General features: G+C 50.5%; 1 long non-coding RNA gene across 1 annotated transcript; it reads left to right on the top strand.

Annotated features, from left to right (window-relative positions):
- The first annotated feature begins 363 nt into the window (after positions 1-363).
- LOC143693227 (uncharacterized) lies at positions 364-2,324 on the top strand. The gene is made up of 2 exons (XR_013180743.1): positions 364-514; positions 2,016-2,324. It is a non-coding gene; the product is annotated as an uncharacterized LOC143693227 (long non-coding RNA).
- The last annotated feature ends 8,528 nt before the right edge of the window (positions 2,325-10,852 follow it).

The raw sequence follows: 10,852 nt of genomic DNA, 5'->3' as shown, positions 1-10,852 counted from the left end.
TTCTTGAGCAGACAAAGGGAAAAAGTGTGAATTTGCTGCTGAACTTGTCCTTTTTCATTTGACTTGCCTTGAATTATTTAGGAAGAGAGAGAACTAGAAAAAAGAGAGAAATAGAATTGGTTCTTGAGCCCTCCTAAAATGCTCCCTGTGATTCCGTGTGGAGCCAAAGTGAAGGGTGATGGAACAGAGCCCCTGTGCTTTAGAAGGAAATCAATTTCAACCTGATCTCCACCCTGAGTCTCCCTAATTTCTGTTTTTAAAATGCAAACTAAGTTTAGGAAGTGTTGGGAGTTAGTATTTTGGGGGAGAAATGGCAGTTGCACAAACCGTTCCTTTCCAGAGGCTCTGGGAAGGATTCATTTTGTAAGCGCTGTAACTGCCATCGGTTGGTGGTTCGGGGTTGGAATGTGCACTTGCCCTCCTATAAAGCACTCGTTCATTTGCATTTCAGTGCCAGGAGTCTGGAGAAACTGGAGAAGAGCCAAGAGACATTTTTCATCCTGAGATACAAAAGGTAGGAAGTGACTTTTTTTGGTTTGGTTCTTTTTCTTTATGATTTCCTGGAAATAGAAGTAATTAAGTATAGATCCTACTGGTTTGTTTCTTCCAGTAGCTAATAAGAATAATAATAATAATAATCTAATACTACTTAAACTGTCTCTTTATCCATTGAACTGGCCATTTCAAATCCAAACTTCTAAACACCAATAAAAGCATCATCCTTGTAGAATCTTTAATAGGAGGGGCTAAAGATGCTGTTTTTGTTGACAGGATGTATTGTTCTTGAAGGGCAAGAGGTGAGTACAAGCCTAACTACTTCTTGCTCACAGACCCGTCCGGTGAATACGGCTTTGTATTTTGATGGCTTTTGATGACTTCTAAATCAATTGCTCGTTACAGTAAAAAGAAGTCATGTTTTTTGGAACCTGACAGCAAAAATAACTTGAAGCACCAACTTAATAATAATTGATCACCCGTCTAAGTTAATGATTTTATGCTATACTATCAAAGTTTAAAGGTAAATTATTGTGTAGTAGGAGATGGTATAAAATGTATGTTCTAACGTGTAGGATGTATGCAAAGATTAGAGGAAACAAATTTTTATGTCTTCTGTTTGACTGTTCACCAAATAATATTTGGTTTTATTTTCCTGGGATCGGTGAATTTTAAATTTGGAGTCCTCTATGCTAAGGATGGTCAGCTTACAGGTGATGAAATGTTCAGTCATGGTGAGGTTTTCACCTTCTCCTTAATTGTTTTGCTCATCTGAAAAAAAAAAAAAAAAGGCAAGTTAAAAAAAAAGAAGTTATGTTTATTATTTGTTACCCCGTTCTGTCCGTTTCCTCAGTATTTGCTGGAGCTCTGCTTACCCAAGCGTTGGGTAAACAAGCTTTGGGTTCCTTCTGTCCCACTGGGTGTTGCCAGTTTGGTTGCATCTGGTGAAATTCACCCTGAGCCCTCTACAGAACCAGCTCAAACCACGTGAGAGCCATTCGCAGCTCTCTCAGGACACCCGGAGGAGGATGGGTGACGTTTCTGAGCATCTGGCAAGTGTACTTCTATCAAAACTCGGCCTGTGCAATTTCTGGGGAAAACCCTTCTGTATCCTGAAGGGTTCCTCAAAGTCTGTTGAGGATCCAGTTAGCAGTTGCTCACCTGGATGGTTCCAGCTCCTCAAGCTAACACTTGTACTCTTGCCCTGTAGTTTAGATCTATTGTAGTTTTGTTATTTTGCAAGATTTTACGTCTTTGGACAGTAACGTGCATTTCACTCTTTGGAACCTCTCGGATCGTGCTTTGGTGCAGCACCACCTAATGGGACACTTGGCTGCTGTGCTGAAGGGCTTGGTTACTAGAATTGTAAATCCCGGAGAGTTTGTAAGTCTTCTGTCCCCAGGGAGGTGTCACGCTTTGTTCACCGTTGCTCTGTTTGTCGGGTGCTGCTTCTCGTCGGAGGTATTAACTTCAAACTGCCCTGTTCTTTTTTGAACTTTTTTTCCTGGTTCTCTCCGTAGGGCAGGGAAGGACTCTCGTATCCCGGTCGTCAGACTCGGCGCTGCCCGAGAAGATACAGAGACTGTAAAAATCATAAGAAGCAACTAGGACTGCAGAGGAAACAAACTGGAGAGAACAAAAGGTGATATTGTTCTCCTTAGCCTGGATTAGAAACATCCACTGCGCTTTGATGCCGGTGGCTGCCAGGGGCTTGTTAGGTCTCTTGAGGCAGGTGTAGGTGTTCACTTGTAGGTTCTATTTTTTGGCAAAGGACCACGAGAGAAGTTTATTTATAGATCCAAATAAACATTCATCTTATCTGAACATAACCTGTCATCCCCTTTCTGACATTAAGGACTCCTGTATAAATACTTGGGGGGTTTTCTTTGTCGTTTCTGAATGGTTCCATTTTGCCGGATACTTGAACAAATCTGAGGGGGTTTAATTGCATACTGCTTCCTTGAAATTCTGTTGGTCTCTGCTTGGAACCCTTCTTGTACTGCTTAATGAAAGACTTCGGATGGTGTTTTCCTGCTGTTTGTGTTTAAGGTCGTGCTCTGATGCATTTACAGAAGCCATGGCAGGAGAGAGTCAGCTGCTGGAGAAGAGGAGACAGTACTATCCCTGTGCAGCACAGAACTGTGCTACTGCTGTGTCATCAGCTGTGTCTGCACTGAAAGTAGCCACCTTCACTTGTAGGTAGCTCCTTGGTGCTTTAGGACACGCTGAGGGATTTATTCCTTTTGGGATCCACGATGAGAATTCCCAAGAGAGGTAGTAGTAATAAGGTCTGAGATTGGAAAAAAGCCTGTGTCCTTGGAATGTTGTTGTTGTCGTCAAAAGTTAATTTTTCCTTCTTTCTTAGCCAGTAGTCAGCTTTTTGCTTTATTTTTTGTGGTATCAGTATTTGATTGTTTAAAAAATTGCTTCAAAAGAACTGCAGTGGCTGGCCACCAGGACCTTGTTCAGATTTGCCTATTTGCTTGTAGCTAAAACCTTTCCATATTGTTTATCATTCTATTGAAGAAACTGCTGCCCAGTCAACTAAGAACTGAACATCTATCTGTCTAGGACATGGGGAGAGGATTTAGGTCGTGTCTTTGTTTCCAGAAAAAAGTTCCAGTGTCGTTTCTAACTAGAGGAAAAGGGGGGGGGGGGTGGGGGGGTGAAGACTCGGGGCTCTGATGCCGTTGGGGGCACCCCGAGGTGCCCAGGAGAGGGAGCCCCACTGCGGTGCAGGAGCAGGTATGTTATCACGTACTAGAGAGCAAATTAGAAATAGAAATATGAAAATTATAAGTATAAAAATATTTTTTAGATCGTTAAAGAAAGCGGTTTTTTTAACTTGTCAATAGGCAAGGTTTTGATGATAAAAATGATAAATACAAAGAATATGAAGGTAGAAATCTAAGTCTAGAAAGATATCATAAATACATACAGATAAAGTTTAAAACTAGAAGAAAAAATCAGTTGCAGCAGTAGATACGATACATAATATAGATAATACTTTAAATGCATGTCTAGAATTTTATAGATATTATAGATAATTATTAATAGATTGCATCAAAAGAAACGATAAATATAAATGTGAGTATAATTACACAAAGTATAAAAATATTTCGATACCGTTTAAAAGAAGGTGTTTTCGTGTATTTATTTGGTTAGAGATGGGGTTTTTGTTTGGATTAATAGACGTATTCTAGAAATATAAATCTAACTGTAGAGAGATCCAATCGATAGAGGAGGCTATTTCTAAAAACACAACCGAACGCCGCCGCCTTCGGGGGAATCGCACGAGCTCGGCCGAAGCAAGGCGAGAGCGGCCGACCCTGACGGCCTCGAGCGAACCGAGGCGAGGCTTCCGAGGCTGCCTGAAGCGAAGCGAGCCGAGCTCAGGCGAAGCGAGCCTGCTGCTCTCGTGCGCGCTGCTTAGCGCCAGTGCGCTCCCAGCCTAATGAGCTCCTGCCCGAGCCCGCGCTCCCGGTCGTGTCCGCGCCGTGGCCGGGCCGCCCGCGGGACGCGGCAGCGGGAGAGCCCCGAGCCGGGCGAGCTGAACGGGAGGCGGCGGCGCTTGCCCGCCCGCCGTCGGGGAGCCGAGGCGAGGCGAGCGGAGCCGAGGCGCGCCGAAGGCACAGAGCGGCTGGGAGTTGGGCCGAAGCGAGGCGAGCTCGGCCGAAGAGGCGAATGCAGGCGCCAAGAGCCGAGTTGAGGCGCCAAGAGCCGACTCGAGCCGAGCGTCTCCGGAGCGAGCCGAGCTCCGCCGAGCGCCGCAGCATCCCGGGCAGGGCGAGGCGCCGGGCCGGGCTCGGGGTGCAGCCGGGGCTCTGGGAGGCTTCCCCGCCTGTCCCTCTCTCTAGCCCTCCTTCCTTCTCCCCGTCTTCGCCTTCTCTCGCTCCCTTTCCCCCATTCCCTCTCCCCCCGCAAAGCCGGCTCCTTCCTGTCCTGTCCCTAGCCCGCTACTCCCTTCTGTTCCCCCTGTCTCCTTCCTGTGCCCAGCCTCCGTGTACCCTCGTCCCGGGCTTTCCCTTCCCGTGCCGCTTTCCTGCACAGCCCGAGCTCCCTCGCCGCCCTTTGTCGTGCCCTGCTCTCGCTCCTCTCTTCCCGTGCCCCCTTTCCTTCTTTGCCCCGCAGCCGCGGGACTCGGGCTGCCGGAGAATAAAGCCCCGAGGGCCGGAGCCCGGCGCCCCTGGGCCCTTGCGGGAGTCCCCGCGCGGGGCCGGAGGCTCTCGGCGGATCCCCCCGTGCCGCTCAAGCGGCGCGGCCGACAGCGCCGGAGCTGCGGCTTTGCCGGCATCGCGCTGAGAGCGGCCCCCGCTCCGTGCCGGGCCGTCGCCGCCGTCTGTGCCGCTCCCTCTCTCGCTGCCCCTGGCCCGTGACAGCGAGGCTGGGCAGGAACCTCAAGCCTTCTGGGGGCTGCCCCCCCTTTCTTGTTGCAGCAGAATCCCTTGCTGGGGCCATGCACGTGTGGGAAGGGCTTGGGGGAAGCGCTGCGCTGCTGTCCGGGGCAGTCGGATTCGTTCGGAGCCTTCTTTGGGGGTCAGGGAAAGGCGGGGTGAAGACTCGGGGCTCTGATGCCGTTGGGGGCAGCCCAAGGTGCCCGGGAGAGGGAGCCCCACGGCGGTGCAGGAGCAGGTGGGGGGCGGGCGAGGGGCGGGGGTCACGCTGGGTGCCGTCCCCCAGAGGGACCCAAAGCTGCCACCAAATGCACAGGGAGGGGTGAGTGGGTGTAGGATGCTAAAACCTGGCAAGGCATTCGGTTTTCTAGGTATTGCTAAAGAATAGGAATTGGTCTCTAAACTCAGCTGGGGAGAAACCCTCTCTATGCACTCATTTGTTTACAGGAATGTAGAAGGTTCCGACTGGAGATGCGTAGTAGTTCTGAAGATATTGCCGTGAGGTTTTGATCTAGGAACGGACCGAGCTGTGCCCTGGAACCCTCAGAACAGCTGCAGGGGCTGAAGGCGATAGAAAGGGCTCTCTGGCACCTTTTGCCTCCGTTCTCTGCCAGCGCCCAAAGCGTGTCGCAGTCCCGGAAGAGGCGCTTGTCATCCCGAGAGCCAAAAGGAAGACGTGTCAAATCCCAGCTCTGCCTTGTGTTTCGTGTGGGTTTTTTACTTCGTATTGATGTCATTCCAGAGAGCAAGGAAAGAAGAAACGTGACCGGCTCCCACTATTACTGTGTGAAGGCTTTCTTGAAAGGCTGCTGTATTTCTATTGTCTTTTTCCACTCCAAGCTTGACTTTTGCCCTCGTTTTTCGAGCTCTGCTGCATTGGGGGTGTCCCAAGGAGGGCGGGGTTCCTCAGCAGGGCTCTTAGGAGGCGGCGCTGATTCTGCTTTTTCTGAAGGCGTCTCAAAGCGCGCTACCAGAATGACAGTTTTGTGCACTGGAAAGCTTTCCCTCAGTGCCATCAGCGCACGTCCGTGTCTGAATTGTGGAAGCAGACGGACTAAGAAAAGCCAGCACCCGGAGCAGATTTCTGTTGGCTCTGTGTCTGTGAGAAGCGGGCTGTGTGCTGGACGGGGAGAGGCGCTGTTGGGGAGTGGCATCAGCGCCAGGTGTGAGCTGTGAGGATGATGAGGGGCCGGCTCCTGCCGGGGCGGGGGGGTGCGAGGCTGTTTTAGGGGGAGGCTTCGCCTCAGCTGCCTTTTGCATGGAGCTGCTGAGTAGAGGGGTTCATGGGGGGGCTCCCGGGGCTGTCTCATGGAAGGACTGCGAGAGCTTCTCGCAGCGTCTGGGCGAACACCTGGATACGCGCTTGGATCCGCGGAGCATCGCTTCAAGGAGGTGCCGAGGGACGAATCTTTGTGCCGGGAAGCAGCAGCCGAACGGGTGAGCGCGTGTGGATTTGGAGCGGGGACTTTGGTCCTTTCCCTTTTCAATTGGATCTTGGCAGTCCCCCCTCCCCGCTTCCCCAGGAACAAAAAGGGAGCTTGTGAAGACAAAAGAAATGAAGGAGAGGCAAGCAGCTACTCTCCTAATATTGTCTGTGTTGGAACTGGGGGGGATCCGCTTTCGCTTGCGGTTCCAAGGATGTCGGTTGAAGGAAAAGCTGCCTTTTCCCGGCTGTTAGGGGTATCCCAGGGGTGACAGGGAATCCCTGCGTTCCATTTGAACGGGAATGGGCAAAGTATTGTTGTCATCGGATGGCTTTGATTTGAAGGTAGCCAGCCCATTTTCATCATCCTAAGGTTTAAATGGAGGGGACAGCGCTGGTGTCCCTCCTTTGCAAGGGTTTGAATGGAGGTCAAAATCCCCCTTTGCACATGGCTTGAAGGATTTCATTGGAGGAAAGCCCCTTCTTTTCTGCTCTCCCAGGGGATGAACTTGAAGGGGAGAAGCCATTTCTTTGCCCTTGTTGAAGCGAGGTGAGCGCCGCCCGCGGCGTCAGTTTCGGGGTTGAGTTGCGGGAAGCCGCAGCTCTGGCGGCGTTTGCAGGGCTGCAGTCGGGCTGTGCCGCTGCATTTGAGGGCGCTTCTTGTGGCCGCGGCCCGGGCCGGAGCGTTGCCGCTCGGGAGCGCTGCCGGCCCGGGCCGGGCGGGTGCCGAGGCGCACGGGGAATTTGGCGCGGCAGCGGCGGAGCCGCTTTGCCGGTGCGAGCCGCCGTGCGGAGCCGAGGGCAGCTGGCGCCGGGCCGGCCAAAGGCGGCAGAGGCGGCGCGGGCGCTGCTGCGCCGGCCCGGCCGGTGCCGGCCGCTCTGTCCGCTCCGGGCGCGGGGCTCGGGCGCCGCCGGGGCCCCCCGGGCAGGGGGAGCGGGCGGGGGCGGGGGGGTCTCCGGGGCGGCGCCGCCCCTGCGCGCCGGAGCAGCCGCCGGAGGAGCCGCTTTGCCGCCGGGAGCCGCGCTCCGTCCGGGGCCGGCAGCGCGGGGTTGGGCTGCCGCAAGTTCTTGGGTGTCGCGGTTCGGAGGTGGCTTTGTAGGGATCGATCGCACGGGTTTGTTCTGGTCGCAGTGGGTGTGCGCTAAGGGCTATGGCGTTCTTCCTGACCGGTACGGTTCTCGGTTCTTCGGGTGGTGACGATAAAGGTTTGGTTTGAATCGAGTTCTGTAGTCGGATATTTTTTTTTGCCGGGCTATTCTGCTTTTAAAGGCGTGCAATGGTTTCTACGGGTCGTTGCGTGAAGCGGCGGCTCGGATTTTAACTCTGTCGCCGTGGCTTTTATTAGCGTGGGCGTGTAGCGTTTGTTTCGGTGGGTTCGAGGTGGCGTCGTGTCGTTAATAGCAGCGGGGTTTTTAAAATCTCTCTAATTGCGTTTGTGTTTCTCGTCTTCCAGGGCTTTTATTTCTTTGGTTTGCTTGATTGTAGTGTACGTTTTATTGTGACGGATCCTTTGGGAGATCTTGTCAATGGTTACGTTTCTCTTTCGGCTTTGTGTTTATTTCTGGGTGGTATTTTTATTTTGATCGAATGAGGCTCTATGCGTTTATTCTTCAGTTGGGAATATTTTTTTTGAGGTAAATTAAAGTTGCTTTGGTTTGGGGGACTTTTGTTTTACAAATGTATTTTCTTTTGGTTTTTTTTTTTTCTTTTTTTCTTTTTTTTCTCTTCGTTTCTTGTTGTCCTTTGACGTATTTGGTGGTTATTGATCAGTTTTATTTTTGGGAACGTGGGTATTTATATGGTGGGTCTTTTTAAGTAGGGTTTTTTTGTTTTTTTTTTTTTGGGTAGTTATTTTCTTATTTTTTAGTGGTTGAGATTTTTTGGTTTTTTTCTATTTCGTTCATTAGTTCGCTTTCTAAAGTTCTTTTGACAGAGTATTGCTTATTCTTTGAGTTAGTGTAGATGTAGAACTTCGGTTAGTTTTTAAAATAACGTTCAGGGTCAGTGGCCCTGATTGGAGTTGAGCGAGTTGGTTTGGGTTTTTTTAGAGGTTTTTGTGATTTGCTGCGTGTGTTTCTCCAGGGTTTTCTTTTCGTTTGGTTCCATTTTTCTGATGTGATGAGAACTGTTAGTGAAAAGAGTGTTGTGTGTTTTTTTCGCTGGCAGTTGTTTGGCTGGTGGAGGTATCTTGATGGTTTTGGAAGACATTGGTGGGAATTCGATGCTGTTTGTTTTGTCATTGCATTTAGGAATTGGATTTTAAATGTAAAATTCTAAGGATAGCTATCTTTAAACAAAACGAGTAGATGTGTAGAAATGGGAATAAACTTTTATTTTGATCTATTCGATCTCTATTTAAAATTTAACAGGTAACTTAAGTCCTGATATATTCCAATAAGATATTGTATTTTTCAAAGAGCATTGTGTATGTTGATAGATATATCAATAGAGATGCTAAATATAAACGCAGCTCAAAGGAAATTTTAAATCTAGAAATGTGTTGCGAATCTATGCAGATATATATATATATCAAATTACTAAAGGATTGTAAATGTAAAGTGACATAAATCCATACAACACGTAATACAAGCGATACCGTATATATCTTATGAGGGTATATTATAGGAAACAGCTATAAATCTAGTACATCGCTATGATATAATATGTAAAACATTATAGATATGGTAACTGTAAATACAACAACATTATTAAAAGTAGTTTAAAAGAAAGGATGGTTTTGTTTTTTACTTGGCAAAAGCAGGGGTTTTATTATAAAAACTACAAATACAAATGATAGAAAGGTAGAAATCTACTTGTAAAAAGATCTCATGAATACATCAAGATGGATATAAAAATTGAAACTATTAGAAAAAAGAAGTTGTAGCAGTAGATTTGGTACATGATAAAAATAATGATTTATCTCTATGATGTGAATAATAGATATGTGCTATGTAATGATGAATGGAATGCATCAGTATAAACGGTGACTATAAAAGTGAATATAATTATGCAAGCTCTAAATATAAAACTATTTCAATAGAGTTGAAAAGAAGGGTTTTTTGGTATTTGTTTGGTTAGAGATGGGATTTTTTTTGGAAGAATAAAAGTATGATAGAAATCTAAATGGAAGTCTAGACATATACAATCAATATATAATGACATTGCTACAACCACAAAGTATGAATAAATACAGATAATAGGAATAGGCATAATAGATGGTATAAAGGACGTAACACATCACTGTCCGGTCTAAATATGGGTGTGAATAGAACTAGGAAAACTAGAACTATCAAATTTATTTCAAGAAGGCATGAAAGAAAGGGGGCTTATTTGGTTCTTGTTTGGTAAGAGGCAGGTTTTTGGCATTTATTTTTCGAGGAGTTTTTGGGGGGGATGGCCCCTGTTCTTTTTTGCCGCCTTGGCCGCCCGCAGGCCCAAGGCGCGCGGCGCCCCCGGCTGGGGTGGGCGGCGGTGCTGCCGCCTTGTGGGCAGAGTGCGGTACTGCAGCCCGGCGCCGCCGCCGCCAGGCAGCCCTCTTGGGCGTGGCGCGTGGCGGAGTTTGTTTGACCTTCTGAAAATGGCGGCGAAAAGGGCGGGAAAGCGGAGGACCCTGGTGTGTCTATGCGGACTGCCTGCACGGAACACCGACGCCGGCGCAGCCCCGGCGGGATTTTTGTGGCGTTTTAGATGTACCCGACACGGGCTGTGTGGTCAGCGGCGCCGCGGGCGGGCGTATTTTGGCGTTTCTGACCGGCATGTGAGTAACCGCCTCTCTCGCCCGAGGGGGGGGGGGGGGGGGGTGTCCTCTCTCGGCCGCCATGTTGGGAGTGGCGCGTCACCACTGTCGCGGGAGTTTGTTTGACCTTCTGAAAATGGCGGCCAAAAGGGCGGGAAAGCGGAGGACCCTGGTGTGTCTATGCGGACTGCCTGCACGGAACACCGACGCCGGCGCGGCCCCGGCGGGATTTTCTCTTGCGTTTCAGGTGTGCCCGACACGGGCTGTGTGGTCAGCGGCTCCGCGGGCGGGCGTATTTTGGCGTGTTTCTGACCGGCATGTGAGTAACCGCCTCTCTCGCCCGAGGGGGGGGGGGGGGGGGGTCCTCTCTCGGCCGCCATGTTGGGAGTGGCGCGTCACCACTGTCGCGGGAGTTTGTTTGACCTTCTGAAAATGGCGGCCAAAAGGGCGGGGATATCGCGGACCCGGGAGTCTGCCACCCTGTGGCCAGAGCCCGGTACTGCAGCCCCCCGAGCCAGCGCCCTGCCCCTCGCCGCTGGCTGCCGGGGGCGGGGCAAGGGCGCGGCTGCCGAGCGAGGCAAGGGCGAGGGGCGGGAGCGAGGGGCGGGCGGGGCGGGAGCGAGGGGCGGGCGGGAGCGAGGGGTGGGCGGGGCGGGCTCGGTAAATGGCCGGGAGGGGTGAAAGACGTTCAGGAGTGCAAAAGGGACACGATGGCTGAGAAGAATGGCCGGGGGGGGGGGGCGCGGCCCAGCGGGGCCGCTTTCGGCGGGCGGCGGAGGCGCGGTCGCAGCGCTCCGCGGGCC

This window comes from Agelaius phoeniceus, unplaced genomic scaffold (genome assembly GCF_051311805.1).
Source record: "Agelaius phoeniceus isolate bAgePho1 unplaced genomic scaffold, bAgePho1.hap1 Scaffold_415, whole genome shotgun sequence".
NCBI classification, from domain to species: domain Eukaryota; kingdom Metazoa; phylum Chordata; class Aves; order Passeriformes; family Icteridae; genus Agelaius; species Agelaius phoeniceus.
This window is presented reverse-complemented; position numbering and strand designations above follow the sequence as displayed.